General features: G+C 47.1%; 1 pseudogene; it reads left to right on the top strand.

Moving 5' to 3' along the window:
- Positions 1 to 7,008: 7,008 nt before the first annotated feature.
- On the top strand, positions 7,009 to 18,447 carry LOC136526366 (D-3-phosphoglycerate dehydrogenase 3, chloroplastic-like; annotated as a pseudogene).
- Positions 18,448 to 18,657: the final 210 nt, after the last annotated feature.

The raw sequence follows: 18,657 nt of genomic DNA, 5'->3' as shown, positions 1-18,657 counted from the left end.
AGAAGCAAAACCAGCAAGCACCTCAGAACCAGACTGGCAATCAGAAGTTCAACACCCGACCACCTCACACTGCGAAGGTGAATTATGTGTCATCTGATGCAGCTCAGGAGATGCCCGAGGTCATGTTGGGTACGTTCAGCGCCAACTCTATCTCTGCTACAGTACTTTTTGATTCCGGTGCTTCGCATTCTTTTATTTCCCAAGCTTTTGTTAGAATGCATAGCATACCTTTGTGTGCCATGAAAAACTCCATACTAGTAAATTCACCAGGAGGTAGTATGCCAGCTTCTTATTAGAGTCCCTCAACTAGTATTTCCTTAAGGAGGGTAGACTTCAAAGTGAAACCTATTGTGTTGAGAACAGCGGGAATTGATCTTATTCTAGGAATGGATTGGATGAAACAACACCGGGCAGTGATTCAGTGTCAGGAGAAATCTATGGTTGTGACATCACTCAATGGAGATAGAATCTGTGTAGAAGTGGTAGTGCAAGCTTAGCCTACAGCCACATTGAACCAGCTGGATGGTGATGCCCATAAACAAGATCATGTTGTGGAGGAGTTCCCGGATGTCTTCCCTGATGACTTGCCAGGTATACTACCTGACCGAGACATTGAATTCATTATTGAATTATTACCTGAAACTGCACCAATAGCTAAACATCCATATAGAATGGGGGTTAATAAATTAGAAGAGCTTAAGAAACAACTAAAAGAGTTGCAAGAAAAAGGTTTCATACGCCCTAGTTCTTCCCCATGGGGGGCACCTGTGATCTTTGTGGATAAGAAGGATGGTAGTCAACGGATGTGTGTGGATTACCGTTCACTTAATGAGGTTACAATCAAGAATAAATACCCTTTGCCTAGGATTGATGACCTATTTGATCAGTTGAGAGGAGCCTTTGTGTTCTCCAAGATTGATCTTCGCTCAGGATACCATCAGCTTAAGATTCGAAACTTGGACATACCCAAGACAGCATTCACTACACGGTATGGCTTGTATGAGTATACCGTTATGTCTTTTGGATTGACCAATGCACGTGCATACTTTATGTATATGATGAATAAGGTGTTCATGGAGTTTCTAGATAAATTTGTAGTGGTATTCATAGATGACATACTGATATTCTCCAAGACTGAAGAAGAACATGCTAAACATATAAGGTTGGTCTTTCAAAAGCTTAGAGAACATAAGTTGTATGCTAAGCGGAGCAAGTGTGAGTTTTGGTTGAAGGAGGTCTCTTTTCTGGGTCATATTGTCTCCAATGGTGGAATAGCAGTGGATCCAGGCAAGGTACAAGATGTGTTGAATTGGAAGCCACCAATCAATGTAAGTGAGATTCATAGCTTTTTGGGATTGGCTGGATACTACAGGAGGTTCATTGAAGGTTTTCCAAACTTGCTAAGCCTATGACAGCTCTATTGGAAAAGAATGCTAAGTATGTATGGTCGAAAAAATGCTAGGCAAACTTTGATGAGCTAAAGAAGAGACTGACTACAGCTCCAGTATTGATTTTGCCCGACTTAAGCAAGAACTTCTCTATATATTGTGATGCATCCCGTTTGGGCCTTGGATGTGTGCTTATACAAGAAGGAAGAGTGGTGGCATATGCATCTAGACAATTGAGGAAGCATGAGTTGAATTACCCTACTCATGACTTGGAATTGGCAGTTGTGGTACATGCTTTGAAAATCTGGAGACATTATCTAATTGGGCATAAGAGTGATATCTATACAGATCACAAGAGTTTGAAGTATATCTTTACCCAGTCAGATCTGAATCTGAGACAACATCATTGGTTAGAATTGATCAAGGACTATGATTTGGAAGTGCATTATCATCCGAGAAAAGCAAATGTCGTAGCTGATGCACTTAGTAGGAAGAGTTATGCTAATGGACTTGGAATGACATTTATGTCAGCAGAGTTGTGTGCTGAAATGAAGTATCTCAACTTGAGTTTTGTCACTAATGCAATGGAATTGGTGATAGAGCCTACATTGGAGCAAGAGATACGCAAAGGTCAATTGGAGGATGAAAAACTAAAAGAGATAGCGGAGAATGTAGTGCTTGGAAAAGCACCAGGATTTAGGATGGATGAGAATGGTACCCTTTGGTTCAGAAAATGGATATGTGTACCTGAAGTGAAGGCTATCCGTGATGCAATTCTGCAAGAGGCCCATGAGTCTGCCTATTCTATACATCCCAGAAGTACCAAGATGTATTTGGATCTTAAGGAGAAGTATTGGTTGTATGGTTTGAAGAGAGACGTGGCAGAGTATGTGGCTTTGTGTGATACTTGTCAAAGAGTGAAAGCTGAGCATCAAAGACCTGCAGGATTATTACAACCAATGAAGATTCCTGAATGAAAATGGGAAGAAGTTGGTATAGATTTTACCGTAGGATTGCCTCGCACTCAAAGAGGTTAAGATTCAATATGGGTAATAGTGGATCGACTCAGCAAGGTTGCTCACTTTTTACCAATCAAGACTACCTATATAGGTGCAAGGTTAGCAGAGTTGTACATGGAAAGAATAGTGTGCTTACATGGTGTTCCCAAGAAAATTGTGTCGAATAGAGGCACTCAGTTTACATCGCAATTCTAGCATAAAGTACATAGATCCTTGGGGACAAAGTTGAATTTTAATTCTACTTACCACCCGCAAACTGATGGACAAACTGAAAGGATCAACCAAATTTTGGAAGATATCTTGAGAGCTTATGCACTATAGTATGGTAATAGTTGGGATAAGAGTCTGCCATACGCAGAGTTCTCGGACAACAACAGTTACCAGAAGAGTCTCAAGATGGCACCTTTCGAGGCGTTGTATGGACGTAAATGTAGAATGCCTTTGTTCTGGAATCAGACTGGTGAAACTCAAGTGTTTGGACCCGATGTCCTTAGAGACATGGAAGAACAAGTGAGAATGATTAGAGACAATTTGAGAGTGGCTTAGTCCCGACAGAAGAGTTATGCTGATACTCGCAGAAGAGAGCTGACTTTCGAAGTTGGTGATTATGTGTACTTGAAGGTGTCACCAATGAGAAGTGTGAAAAGATTCAATATGAAGGGAAAGTTGGCACCAAGGTATATAAGACCTTTTAAGATCCTAGAGAGACATGGAGAAGTAGCTTATCAATTGGAACTACCTGAAAGTTTGTCAGGTGTGCATGATGTGTTCCATGTTTCTCAATTGAAAAAGTGTTTGAGGATACCAGAAGAGCAGATTCCTTTGGAAGAGCTTGCTGTTAAGGAAGATCTTACATATGAAGAGTATCCGATAAAGATCTTGGAAACTGCCGAAAGAGTTACAAGAAGCCGAACTATAAAGATGTGCAAGGTGTAGTGGAATCGGTATACAGAGAATGAGGCTACTTGGGAAAGAGAAGAGGATCTGAGAAAGTCTTATCCCCAACTATTTGAGTAAGCAATCACCCGAATCTCGAGGACGAGATTCATCTTAAGGGGGGTAGAATTGTAACACCAAAAAATTTCAATCTTTTGAATTACAAAAATTCGATTTAATTATGTTATTATGTGAGCATTGAACCTAGGGAAATAATATTTTTTATGGAATTAAAATCAAACATAAGGTTAAAAACTTCTTGATGCATACATGCTGCTGCATATTTATTTTTGTGATGATTGGTCTTGATTCAAAGTTTAAATGAATTCAAATTCAATTTGAAAATCAATTGGAAAATGTATTTGGAAAAAAATGGAAATAGTTTCTCTTTCTCTTCCCCATTTCGGCCCGCTGGCCATTCTCCCCACGCCAGCCCGCTCGCCTTTCCCTCCTCCCGTTCTTGGGCCAGCCCAGCTCACGCGAAGCCGCCGCGCCGCTGCCCAGCATCGCCAGCAACCACTGCCGCGTCGCCCTTCCCTCTCCATAGCCACTGACGAGCTGGGCCCACGTGTCAGCGCCATCCTCTTTCTCCCACAACCGCCCGCGCCAGTCAAGCCGCAAGGCAGCAACCGCCGCCCCACGCCCGCTCTCCTCGCGATGTGGGCACGTCGCCCCGCTCCTCGGCCTCGTTTTAAAGGAGCCGAACCCCCGCGCGCACCCCTGCTGCCTATCCTCGCTCTCATTTCGCGCTCGCACGAGCCATGGACGCCGAAAACTACTGCGTCGAGGATCGCCGGGATCTGCCGTCCGCCCTCCGCGCGAACCGCCGTCTCCGAGCCGCCGTCGACCCCGTTTCTCCCCGCTGTGAGCCTCGCCGTACTCCCCTCTCTCCTCCCGTGCATTTTATTTCACGTCTCATGGCTTCTAGAGCCTTAGCCGCGTGCGCCAGTGTGCTCTCACCGCTGACCATGGCCGCCACCTCGCCAGCCGCGCCCTCTAGCCACCTTCTCAGCCTGGCCGAGTTCGCGAGAACCCCCGCCACTCCCCGGTGCCCTCGGTTCTTCGAACCATGGCCTATGGGCCGAGTACCGCGCGTGCCGGTGACCTCCATGCTGCCGACCATGGAGCTTGCCGCTGGTGTCACTGTGTCGGCCGGACCCCCCCTCCCCTTCTCTTCCTTCCACAGAGCCGATCCAAGCCGTCCATCTCTAGATCTGCGGCCAGGATTAGAAGATACCCTTTCGCGTGTAAATATGCTAAAGAGCCCCCCTGGTTTCGCCTTTTTGAACCCACCATCCCTAGCGTAGTTTCCAGAGTATGCTTTCTTGTTTTGAAAACATAAAGTACACTGTTTTAGTCTAAAATACGTTTTCAGTATTTACAGAAATGCCACTAGATTTGTTTTGCTCATAAAAACTTCGTTTTAGCTCTGAATTGATCCGTTCAAATTGCGTTAGCTTTGTAATTTCATAATCTACGTGTTAGTACCACTGTTAATCAATTTTGCAACTTTTAAATTTCATGGTTAGGTTTAATTAAATAAAGAGCTATAGGAAACCCCGTTTAATTCATAACTTTCGCGTTTTAGCTCCGAATTTCATGAACTTCGCGTTGACGTGATCGTAGCGAGACGTAGATTATTTTCATAAACATTTTATCTTGTTTTCTATACTATTGGTGTACTATTATAATTGTAGGATTGTTTGCTTTGCATGAATGTTCCTGGAATGTTGTGTGTTGCCGTGTGGTCGTGTTCAGACGGTGAGGAGAACATTGAAGACCAAGAGTTCTTTGACGACCAGTAGGACCAGCAGGAGTTTGCTAATCAAGGCAAGTATAGCATGGGCCTACCTTGATGTCCTATTCACTTTAATCATTTACTCATGTGCATGTGTCTAACTTTGATAACCATAAGGACATTCTAGTCATTTGATGACTTGTTCCCTTGACTCCTATGGGTTAATTGCATATGGGTAGATTGCTAGTCCTCTAACTGAACATGATCTATACGATGGTTAATGGTTCTATGGAACTAAAAGTATAACATGATTTATAACAACTTATCCATAGGGCGAAGGTGCAAATGACTTCTGATCATGTTGCTCCTGGCCCTCCATAAGGACTTATCTATCGACAAAAGCTGGGACTGACAGTGAAACCATGAGAGTCATATGGCTCTAACTTTAGCTCAGTAATAGGACCTTTTTTAGCTTGTTAGAGGTTACCTTTATGGTGCAAAAGGGGCTTGCCACGTTGGGTATAGAGCTGCCTCTGTTCCTATGTGTATAGTCGTGATGGATATGTGCCATAGGAAAGGGGGGTTCCTACATCTGCCTACCGAGGAAACCTGGCGGCCCTAACTTGTTAGAGAAACCTATGAAGTGGCTTCATAGTGTACCCTGCCCGCTCACCTTGGCAGTGACATGGGAGTAATTAACCCGGGCATATGGGAATCACGACTCGCGGTGAATGTGCACCACCTCTGCAGAGGGTTACAAACTGTTATAACAACCATGCTCATGGTCACGAGAGGCCCGAAAAACTCACAGAATAATTGGTTACTCATTGTTGTTCGTTTATGATGGTTTATTATGATATGATCCACATGAAGCTGATATCTGATTATGTGGGTTTAAAAGGGAGCTTAAGCATAACTTGACAATCACTGATGATAAAATCTTGACTTACTAAAAGTGCTAACAGCAGTAAACAGTGTCATCATTTTTGAGCCTCATGAACCCCATGTTATCTTGTTGAGTACAGGATGTACTTACGCTTGTTTACTTTCTATATTTGGATAAAAATCCTGGATGGGTAACAGATGACAACGGTTATGAGGAGTTTCCTGAAGATTATTAGACTTGTGGTCAACCAGTTGACCTTCCCTGTGATGGTGTTCCACGAGAGAGAGCTATCTTTTATTTTCCGCTATGATATGTAAGACTAAGTTATGTTATTATCATGATATAAGATACACTGTGATGATACTCTTTTATAATTTGTCAGCTTGTGTGTGTGACTGATCCCTAGGCACACATGACTTAGTGCATTCAATTTTATCCTTAAAATTAGGTGTGACAGCATGGCCGCCCCAAGATGGCGTGGTAGGACCCTAGGATGTCCACCACTTCGAAGGTGAGGACCTTCGAGCGGAAGTTGGCTCGGTTGCCAAACGTGACGGGCAGGTCGATCTGCCCGAGTGGGTATGCCTGCGCTCCTAGGATCACGCCGTGGAAGGGGGAGCCTGCTAGGTAGAGTTCCGACCAGGGGATGCGCATGGCGTCGAGGGTGTCGACATAGAGGATGTTGAGGCCGCTGCCTCTGTCCATCAGCACCTTGGTGAGGCGCTTCTTGTAGACGATGGGGTCGACAACAAGTGGGTAGCATCTTGGTCTGGCGACATGGGAGGGATGGTCCCTCTGATCGAAGGTGATCGGAGATTCTGACCAGCTAAGGAAGGATGGGACTACAATCTCGGTGGTACATGCCTCTCTATAGCGTACCTTGTGCTGGCGCATGGAGCAGATGGTGTCGGATCCCCCAAAGATCATGATGCATTCCTTGGGGTCAAAGAAGCTGTCCCCGTCCTTGCCTGCCATGCCTCCTTTCTTGGTTGTCACCTCTTTGCCATCTCCTTCTTTCGGCCCACTAGCCTATCACAAAAAATGTTTGAGGAGCTCGCAGTCCTTGTAGAGGTGTTTGATGGGGTAGGCGTGGTTGGTGCATGGGCTATCCATGAGCTTGTTGAAGTGGTCAGGGAGGCCCTGCTGGGGCTGCTTGCCCATGCGATCAGCTGCGGCGACCAACGTGGTGTTGGTCGGTTAGCGCTGATCCTTTTTGTTCTTCTTGCCCCTCTACGTGGAGGGTCCGTCGCGCTTGGCCTTGCCTTTGTCTCGGTCTCCATTGAAGACCGCCTTGACTACCTCCTCGTCGAAGGTGTGGTTTGTGGCGACATTGAGCAGGTCAAGGGTGGTACGGGGCTTCAGGCAGCAAAGCTTGTGGATCAGGGACTCGCAGGTTATCCCAGAGAGAACTACGCTGATGACGTCCATGTCGATGACATTAGGGAGGGAGTTGCATCATTGGGAGAACCTATGGATGTAATCTTGCAGGGATTCGCTGGGCTCCTGCTGGCAGCTCTTGAGGTCCTAGGAGTTACCAGGGCAGACATACATCCCCTAGAAATTTCTAACAAAGATCCTCTTGAGGTCCTCCTAGTTGCGGATGTTGTCGTGTGGGAGGAATTCAAGCCATGCCCGAACATGTTCCCCCATGCAGATGGGTAGATATGGAATGATGAAATGGTCATCATCCACCCCTCCGGCTCTGTAGGTGAGCCGGAAATCTTCGAGCCATATATCGGGGTTCGTCTCCTTGGTGTACTTGACGATGTTGGTGGACGGTCGGAAGTGCTATGGGAACGACACTCTTTGGATGCATCGGCCAAAGGCCCATAGTCTTGGGCCATCCGGGCTGGGACTCCGATTGTCCAGCCGACGATCATGACTGGGGTGTGTTTCACCGCTCCCCTCGATGGTCTGGCTAGGGCCTATGTCACCTGCCCTCACTGCCGCCCGATGGACGTCATCATTACGCTGGCCCCGATGTCAGTTGCTGATGACGCTACGAGCGTCTTGGTTTGGACCGAGCCATTCATGTGCCTATGGTTGGTGTGGAGCAGGCGCCAGGTCGGACCACGATGCAGCTGTGGCCTCCTGTGCCGCGCTTGGTGGCTGTAGCGGTGAGTGGATGGAGCGATCCATTTGGTGCATCCCCACTCCCCTAGTGGGGAGAGAGGCCATGAGTCAGAGTCATGATGCAGAGCTTTCTGCCTATTGAATGGCGACGGCTTCCACCAACGCCTAGAGGTTCCAGTGGACCACCTGCTCCTGGCGGTTGATGGGCTCGGGAACATCGCGTAGAAGCATTGCCATAGCGGTGATGCTCTGGCTAGCTCAAGCGAATTGTGGGGGTCGTTCCCCTTATCTATGATGTCATGCTAGACCTGGCGGGCACGACCCCAGACGCCGCTCGTCAGGTTATGCGCATGGGGCGCAACGTGCTGCACCGAGCGCGCTAGCATAGGTGGTGGCTGGTTCCGCCGCCGTTGTCGTAGCTCCTCGATGTGCTCTTGTGAGAGCACAAGGGCCCCCGTATGAGGGTCTAGAGGGGTGTGAGTCTACAAGGACTCCGCTACCACTGACGGCTATCCTGAAGCGTCCGCCATAGCGCACTCCCGGGATGGACAGTGGCTAGGTGCCACATCACCAATGCTGGAGCCATCGCTCTCAACCTCGTCATCTAGGAGTTCGTGGAATGTGGTGGGAGCATAGCTCATCATTCCCATGAATTTGGATGTGAGAGGGGGCGGCGCCAGCGTCCATCAGAGCCCCCAAGCATATGTGTCCATGGGCGATGTGAGGCCATAGGGGAACCAGTTGTACGGTGGTTGCGGTGCGGATAATGCGGTCCCTCTAGATAATCGGCGGAAGATAGTAAATAGCGAGTAAATAACAGCATGTACATTACTCACAGTGGGGTTTGAGCAGAGCGTTTGCTTGGAATGAAGCGTAGGCGCCTCATCATTGAAGTCATCGTGTATCCCAAAGCCGATGGAGGGTGCCCCTCCGATAGGCGCCAGAACAAATGCCTCCTCACGGAGGTGTAGTACGCTGAGCCGGTCGACGATGAAGTCTAGGCTTCCGAAGAGGAAGGCCTGGGATGGCTCGAAGAGGGGTGGAACCCACGTCCCAATAGGTGGGAGTGCGGGAAACTCCAACAAGCCAAAGCGAGTCGTATCGCTTGAGCCCGCCACGGCGAAGGTGGCGGAAAAGTGGGCCATCTGATGACCAAAAGTGTGAATGTACAGCGTCTTCCCCACGGACGGCGCCAACTGTCGGTGCAGAAAATGACCAACACATAAATACTTGTAGTTTTGCCATGTGTTGTGATCAGATGTGGCCTAGCACTCAATGACACATGATTTATACTGGTTTAGGCAACGTGCCCTACGCCCAGTTTGAGTCGGTCGGTGACTTTATTCCTGAGCCTAGATGCTTAAAGTTTGCTGTGGGGTTACAAATGGAAGGGAAAAAGATGGGGGGTGCAAGAGGTCCAGTTGGACTCTGGTCTAAAGGGCCAAGAGTGACGAGAGCTCCGCTATGTGCTAAGTGCTCGAGTGTATGCTTAAAGTTTGAACCTAGTGGTTTTATTGTGGTGTGTGAGTGAACTGAGGGATCTATCTATTGGGAGAGAGCGCATCCCCTTTTATAGATGAAGGGGACGGCCTTACAAGCAGGAGAGAGAGAGTACGCATGCTACTAAGTCTTGTTGCCCACACCATCGGGTACAAGATGATGGTAGGCACCCATAACACTCTTGTTGTCAGACACATGTGGGAGGTTTTATCATATTCACCATGTATGGTAGATGACGGTGCCCACAACACTGTTGATGTCCAGAGGCATGTGGGGGGAGCCTTAACGTGTTTGTCTGGTATGGGAGTTGATGGCGCCCACAACACTATAGGGCAAATATCGGTGCCCACAACACTGTTTTGGTTTTGGCATGCCTAGAAGGTTGTAGGACACCCTTCTGACATGTCCTGTTGATTACTGTCCTGCAGGTGTGCAGGGTACGGTCCTCGGTATCACGGTCGACTTGAGTGCCCTACCTTACTTGCTCCGTCCGTTTCCTGGTCCTCACCGAGCAGGCGTCCCCGGTCGGTTGGTTCTAGTTAGCTCTGACTGCGCTAGTCAGAGAAGAGATATAAGTAGGGGTTCGATACATCCTCGGTCGGAGACGCGGGTTAGAGTTAGAGGCAGTGTTTGGCCAGTCCTTCTGGTCAGAGAGGTGGGCCAGAGTCAGAAGCGAGCACTGTTCCTCCTTGGCTAGGCCTTTCGGTCAGAGATTGGATCGCCCTTCTGGCCTATCGTTTAGGTATTTAGGCCAGCCCAGGAGTTACGCGTCATTCGCAACGTCGTCTGCTGGACCGAGCCTTTGCCGGGAAGTTGGTCCATGAGGGACCCTGGGTTTATGAACCCGACATTTGTAAATGAAAGGGGAATGGTAAACAATCAAAAACCTAGAACTAAAGCTACACTCTCCCCATGATGCCTCTTCTTTGGCCGGCTAGAGGAAGCTCCTTCCATGTGCCATCAATGTGTGACTATACACATTCGGAGCACCACAAAAATTACATACTAACGAGACGAAGGTCAGGAGAGGAGAGGACTGACGCAAACAAAAGGAAAAGAAAATAAGAGAACAGGAAGCTATATGTATAGCAGTAAGGGCACGAACAAGGCTGCAGGCGCCACTTCCCAGGATCGAGATCATGTGCTAAACATATATAGGCATAGCGGAACGATTTGGTCAGACATGATCACAACACATGTATATGCACAAAGTGTGCATGTTACATTCATATGCACATGCTAACTAAGTGAGCTCAAATTCAAAGCTTTGTCCAGCCACTCGTTGTGTTCATAGTTAGGCGTTAATTTTATAAAATCTTTCATTACGATAGGTTCACAGCACAGACCTATTGTGCTATGCTTCCTATGCAGTCTGTTCTGGTTACGCCATTATCCATGCCTGAGAAATGCCACAGCATCTATGCTGGTGGTTTTAGTATAACAAAGGCCAGGAACAACAACACAAGCTACTGTAGGGGTGAATTATATGAACTACAAGGAGGGCACTTGCAAGCAATGGGAGGAAGCGATGAAGCACCGGGAGGCACACCACATGCTTATATAGGCAAGAGTTGGAGGCTTGGACGAGGCATGGGCGCCTCTGCCACCACCGGGTGTAAGGACCTCATCAATGGGAGTGGGGTCCAACCTAAATAAGGTGTGCATGCACGCTTGGATGGCTGTGTGAGTACAAATGCCGATGCATGTTCCTCGAAAGGGAGCTGTTCTTCATGCATTGATAGCAAGGAGGCCAATCACTAGATGGACCCACCTACTCTCTCCTATGCTGTGCGTGTGAATTTTTTTAACCGAAGGCACATGAAGCTTAGCATGCATGGTGTAAAAGAAGTACTATTTTACCTCCAACAAAATATTTAAGAGGCGCTATTAGGTAGCTACGGTGCACATGTTCATGGTAAATCTGAATGGCAAGAACACCTACAATTTTTAAATAGTCTAGGGAACACTCGTGCACGTAGGAAAGTTTACCATATTGTCTTGAGCCACCTATAAATTTTTAACCACGGGTGATGTAAATCCCTGCTAACCGGTAAATTTTCTGCAGGCAAAGAGGCTCTTGCTATGGTCTCACCTAGGGTTGCTGCTACGGTGCACATATTCATGGTAAATTTGGATGGTAAGAGCACCTACACTTTTTATATAGCCTAGAGAGCACTTGTGCATGCATGAAAATTTACCGCATTGGCTAAAAGGACACAGGCCTCACCTGGGGTTGTTTCCTTCCCTGTAAAAACTGGATGCTAGTAAGTTTCTCTATGTAAAAGGAGAAGGCAGAGTGATGTAAATTTCCATGGTAACTTCCTGCATGCAAAGGACACCTACAATTTTAGATGGTGCTTGCATGCATAATTTCATCTGCTCCATTCAATGCATCCACTTGCTTCAGCCACCATGGCATGCATGGAGGTACGACTTCATCTGGGCCATGGAGGCACTACTTCATCTAGGTCGTGGAATTTCTATTTAACGCACCAACTAAATAGAACATACGTGGACACCCTGGGAGGCTGCCTCGACGGCGTGCCTTCATATTTGCACATGTTCATGGTAAATTTGAATGGTAAGAACACCTACAATTTTTAAATAGGCTAGGGAACACTCGTCATGCAGAAAAGTTTACGACAGTGTCTTGAGCTACCTGTAAATTTTTAACCACGGATGATGTAAATCCCTGCTAACGGATAAATTTTCTGTAGGCAAAGAGGCCCTTGCTATGGTCTCATCTGGGGTTGCTGCTACGGTGCACATATTCATGGTAAATCTGGATGGTAAGAGCACCTACACTTTTTATATAGGGTAGAGAACACTTGTGCGTGCATGAAAATTTACCACATTGGCTAAAAGGACCACATGCCTCACATGGGGTTGCTTCCTTCCCCGTAAAAACAGGGTGTCAGTAAGTTCCTCTATGTAAAAGGACAAGGCACTATGATGTAAATTTCTATGGTAACTTCCTAGTATCTATTGATAGTAAATTCATTAATGTAAAGGGAGAAGACATATGTGATGTAAATTTCTCCTGTCATAGTAATTTTTTTTTATGTAAAGGACATGTGAAAGCACAGTGATGTAAATCTTCCTACCGTAGTAACTTTTTACATGCAAAGTACACCTACAGTTTATATTATCCTTGCATATATGGTCATTCAATTTTTTATCTACCTTATTGAATGCGTCCGCTTGCTTCATCTATCCACTGCCGAATGCACGGAGGAAGACTAGTTGTGACGCGCTTCATCTGAGTCATTGGATTTCTAACGCACCAACTAAATAGAACATACATGGACACCCTGGGAGGCCACTTAGACGGCGTGCCTTCATATCTCTAATGTTATTTTTGAATTTATATAGCAGTCATGTGTAAGACGTTTGTGTATCGTCATGCGTTATGAATCCATGATAAATAAATATATATACAAGGGCAATCCTCACGAATTTTCCTCCCATTTTGGAGCTAACACGTTGCAGTGGACAAGTATCACGTAAACCAGCCTTTCGAAAAAATGGCTCTGTTTGCTTGAGTTTATCTGTCAGAATTAGCGCTACTTTTTAGTCATGGGAATAATATTTTTCTCTCACAACAAATTAGCTCTACAAATCAACCGCAGTAGCAATAAGTCCTGCCGAACAGGGCAAAGATATCACAGACAGCAGCAGTCAACGGATAAATCACGAGAACGTTGCGGCGCTCAACACACGCTCCTGACGACTCATCTTCTCACGAACAGGGGCCAAAGCGAGCGCGACACCAACACCTCTCCCGACACCCGCAACGATACCATTTCGGTCCGTTTGGTAGAGCTTCGGCTTTAGCCAAAACAGTTTTAGTTATGACTTCACCAGCGATGTAGATTACTTAGGAAGCCGAACCTGTTTTTTTTACCATTTAGCAAAACAACTTTTCCTTCCTATGAAAATAAGGATGAAAGGTTCTATATACCTTTTTTATTTTTCTTTATTTTTCTCTCATTTTATTTCTCTTTATTTATTCTTTCTCTCTCTACCTTATCACCAATGCGGCAATACACGCAGACTCGCCTGACGCCTGTCTTATCCTCTCGCTTAAAGATGGCAACGGGGCCCGATGCCCGATACCCGACGGATATTTGATCTATTAGGGGACGGGGATGTGATCATATTTTTACCCACGGGCATCTAAATGGACAAGAATCCATCTCCGACGGGTATAGCGGGTACGAGAACGTTCCCTGTTTATCCATCCCCGTTATCCATCGGGGAACCCGACTATTTGAGCTGCCATGATATTTTGGCCCAAATCTAAACAATCATATATATAGTTTGTGTGTTCTAAGAACCTTAGTTTAATTTTTTCTCACCATCTCCGTCAGCAGCACAAGCACGCCTGCCTCACGAGCGCTCGTGCCCCTCACTTCCTCAGTTCGGTCTCTCTGCCACCTTTGCTCATCCTCCTCGTAACCTCGCTCTTCTCCTCGGCATCTCCGAGACTCCGACACTTATACTGGGTGTAGAAGAAACGTCTCCGATTGCAAAGCTGCGACCCCAAGTGTACTTATTTATCGGGTATGCAGTATCCGTCAGATATCTGTTACCCGACCGATGCCCGACAGATACGAGAATGAACAAGAATCTATACCAAAACAGTAAACAGAAATAGAACGGGATAAATTCTTCCTAGCGGAGAAGAAAACGTTCCTCTCGCTACTCTCTGCCTTATCCTCTCGTTACTCTGTCCCGTGGCCTCCTGCCACGCCTCCGCCTCCCGCGCCGCAAGAGACCGAGGACCGAGCCACGAGCGGCAGCTCGTCGGAGTAGCCTGAGCACGTGCGGCTGACCAGGGGAGCTCGAGCACGGACAGCCAGCGTGGCGCACGCGCCCATGGCCGCGAAGCCCAACGCCGCGCCGCCTCTGCTCCTCCACAGGCCGACGTTGCTCCGTGCCCGTGCGCATGGAAGAAGGCAGGAGCTTCCACGGCCAAATACGCCATGGGCCCACGCTCGCCTGATAAGGAGCCGGTGGAAGCTCGATTTTTTTTCGGCTCCAAGCGACACGCCTGACGTGTGAGAGCGCAAATCACGCGGCATTTTCGTTGGAGCTGGTTCCTTCTACCCGTTTGGCACTCGGAGCACAAAAACACGCTCCGGGAGCTGTCCCTAGAGCCATTCCAAACGGCCCCTTCACCACTCCACAATCACACACTCCTCCCCGCGGCGGCGTCGGCGCCGACCAGGGCCCCGGACTCCGCCGGGCCGTCCCTGGCGAACCACCGCGCCCTCTCGTTCCACCGCCTCCGCGCGAGCCTCTCCGCCGCGCCCCGTCCCGGGCCGGTGGCCGTGGCCGTGGTCGCGGCGGCCGCGGGCGGGCGGCCGACGGTGCTGGTCACGGAGAAGCTGGGCGCCGCGGGGCTGGAGCTGCTGCGCGCCTTCGCCAACGTGGACTGCTCCTACGAGCTCACGGCGGAGGAGCTCCGCGCCAAGGTCTCGCTCGTGGACGCGCTGGTGGTGCGTAGCGGGACGCAGGTCACGCGGGAGGTGTTCGAGGCCGCGCGCGGCAGGCTCCGCGTCGTCGGCCGGGCCGGGGTCGGCATCGACAATGTCGACCTCCAGGCGGCCACCGAGGCCGGCTGCCTCGTCGTCAACGCGCCCACCGCCAACGCCGACGCTGCCGCCGAGCACGCCATCGTGCTCCTCGCCGCCATGGCGCGCAATGTCGCGCAGGCCGATGCGTCACTCAAGGCCGGTACGTACGCCCCCTCGTTTTAATTTGCTTGCTCCCAGGAAATGTGTGCACGCGACACGATAGCGCGACCAAGCGGTGCCTACCACACGTTATGCGAATAGATAAGGTCCTTCTGCAGTTCTGCTGTTAATAATTACCAACAATGTGCACGTACAAAAGGAGAAGTGAAATGCGATGCAATTCTCTACTACTCCATAGTAAGTAGTTTGATTGTCGCACATTGCTTGCAAATGAGATGTAGTCCATGTTTACGCCGACTGATACAGATGTTTGAAGTTAGTCCACGTTTCTATAGCGGTGTACTTTATTAAGTGCTTTCAAGGTTAGGTTGTAAATGATGTTGGCGTGATATTGGGACTTCAGAGAGAAAGTTTGTGTCACATAGGTGCCAATGGCATGAAGCATGATGATGGGAATAACACTTGTTGCAGTATTGCCACCATATATGGACTGACAGATTGTGTTTGGTTAAAGCTGTGTTTGTTTTCCTCCCCCTAAGGAACAAACAGCCTGTTCGGTTGGCTGGTTCGTATCGTTGCTGGTTCGTGAAGAAGTACTGCTGGCTGGTTTGTGTGAGAGAAAAATATTGTTCCGGCTGGAAATTTACGATCGTTTATGACAAGCCACAGCCAAAGTGGTGCATCCTGATTAAATGTGATTGCAGCGCTCATACCAGACCAAGTGTCAATTTCGTGATGTCAAAATATAAATAAGTACTACTTTCCATGCAATATAATACAAATCTCTGCTGACATAGCAGAAGCTTCAAATTCAATGTTCTTATTTCTGAAGCTAATATTGGCGTCTTGTGATGAATTGATGACTTCCCCAATTCCCATCAAGTTCATATTTATTCTTGGGTTTTGCTATCCTCCTTTTACAAAAGTCTGAAATCCATTCTTTCCAGTCTTCTTAAATCTTAACGGCCAACAAAGTACTTAGCTTTTTCTAGTGTCTGCAACTGCAACTTTAGATTTATCCTGTTTTCTTGTGACAGACATAATAAATTATTCTTATTGCCGATTTTTAAGTAGAATCATTTTGAGATATGAAATTATAATTATTAACCAGCAGATTGCAGGCATATCATGTTCCACCAGTAGGTTCATACAAAGACTAAATAGCCATTTTGAGCAAAATACGATCACTGTTGTGTTCATAATTTTTTTATTTAACAACATCACAAGTTCATTTCAACTGATATAAAAAATATTGTGGCGATATTGTGCACGGTTCATTTGTGCTAACTCATAAGCTATAGTGTTGCGATTTGCTTTGTGTAATTCAGGCAAATGGCAACGTAGCAAATATGTTGGTGTTACCTTGGTGGGCAAGACACTAGCTGTTATGGGTTTTGGAAAGGTCGGTCCAGAAGTAGCTCGACGTGCAAAAGGACTTGGGATGGATGTCATTGCTCATGATCCATATGCTGCTGTTGATAGAGCCCGGGCAATTGGCGTAGATCTGGTATCATTTGATGAGGCCATCTCCACAGCAGACTTCATATCACTGCATATGCCTCTAACTCCATCGACAACAAAGCTTTTCAATGATGAAACTTTTGCAAAGATGAGAAAGGGTGCTCGAGTTATCAATGTTGCACGGGGTAGAGTTGTTGATGAAGAAGCATTGCTGAGAGCACTTAACAATGGGACAGTTGCCCAGGTAATTCCTTTCATCATGACCACTCATGACTCATCCGAATGCTAATAGTGCATAGCTGTTACCTGTTAACCAATTCTCATATGCATCTGATATCTATTTCACCGTGAAATGTTTTGTCAGAAAAAAGAGAGATATTTAGGCCTTTTTCCTGATTGCATTGTGGTCTGAGTCAGGCTGCACTTGATGTATTTACTGAGGAGCCACCGCCAAGAGACAGCAAGTTAGTGCAGCATGAGAATGTCACTGTCACACCGCACCTTGGGGCTAGCACAACAGAAGCGCAGGTTCGCTGTCCTTTTCCTAACAAACTTATTTGTACCACATCATATCATACTAGCTTATCCTCTTTACTTTATACTATACCTCTGCAGGAAGGTGTAGCCCTTGAAATTGCAGAGGCTGTTATCGGTGCACTGAGAGGGGATCTCACTGCCACAGCTGTGAATGCCCCAATGGTCCCTGCTGAGGTACTTCCATTACCAAGGAAGAAATTCAACATAGTCATTTCAGTATACTCATGCAATCTGTTTGCGTCTAAACGGTACATCTCTTCCCACAGGTTTTATCAGAGTTATCTCCATATGTTGTCCTTGCTGAGAAGCTGGGTCGGCTTGTTGTGCAACTTGTAGCTGGTGGCAGCTGGATTAAAGGTGTCAAGGTTGTTTACTCATCTGCCAGAGACCCCGATGACTTGGACACAAGAATTCTTCGTGCCATGGTCACCAAAGGTATCATCGAACCAATTTCAAGCGCTTTCGTCAACATTGTCAATGCGGATTATGTCGCCAAGCAAAGAGGCCTTAGGATCGTTGAGGAGAGAATTTTCCTTGACGGTTCACTTGAGATCCCCCTAGACTCCATCCAGGTCCACCTCGCCAATGTGGAGTCCAAGTTTGCTGGAGCCTTATCTGATGCAGGTGACATCAGAGTGGAGGGCAAGGTTAGGGATGGCACGCCTCATCTCACGCTCGTCAGGTCTTTGAGCGTTTGATGTTAGCCTTGAGGGCAACCTAATACTGTGCCGCCAAGTTGATCAGCCAGGCATCATTGGGAAAGTGGGGTCAATCTTGGTAAAGATGAACGTTAATGTGAGTTTTATGAGTGTTGGTAGGACTGCTCCGGGGAAGCAGGCGATAATGGCCATTGATGTTGATGAGGAGCCTGAGAAGGAAGCTCTCAAATTGATCGGTGACACACCGTCTGTTGAGGAGTTTGTCTTTCTTAAGCTATAGAGAGGAAGTAGGTAGGAACCCAAAATTACATTTGTGCTATATAGCATGAGATTGATTTTGCCCAGATTTGGGTACTGTAGAATGCCGTTCTTTTGTGTTTTGTGTCCTTCAGGACACGCCGATCACAGAGATATATCATGTACATGCAAAATGCTGTTTTTCCTCAGGCCCTACTATCTTGCTAACCCTGTTAGACTCTGGTGATGGCATTTACCTGTTAGAATATCTCTGTAGCTTCTGGTTTCTAGGGACCTCTGTTCTGACTTGTGAGTTGTGACATCTTGTGGTCCTCACAAACAGGCTTGAATACTCTACTGTTCTACCAAAAACGGTCATTGTTAACCTTTTACTAGATCTGTCTTAAAATATAAGGTAGCTAAGCATTTAAATTTTGTCTAAAGTTATAAAAAATTCTAGGTGAAATAACCCCAACCTAATTTAAAAGTCAGCATTCACATGTACATCTACCATTGGTAATTAA

The sequence above is a fragment of the Miscanthus floridulus genome, chromosome 19 (assembly GCF_019320115.1).
Source record: "Miscanthus floridulus cultivar M001 chromosome 19, ASM1932011v1, whole genome shotgun sequence".
Taxonomy (NCBI): domain Eukaryota; kingdom Viridiplantae; phylum Streptophyta; class Magnoliopsida; order Poales; family Poaceae; genus Miscanthus; species Miscanthus floridulus.
This window is presented reverse-complemented; position numbering and strand designations above follow the sequence as displayed.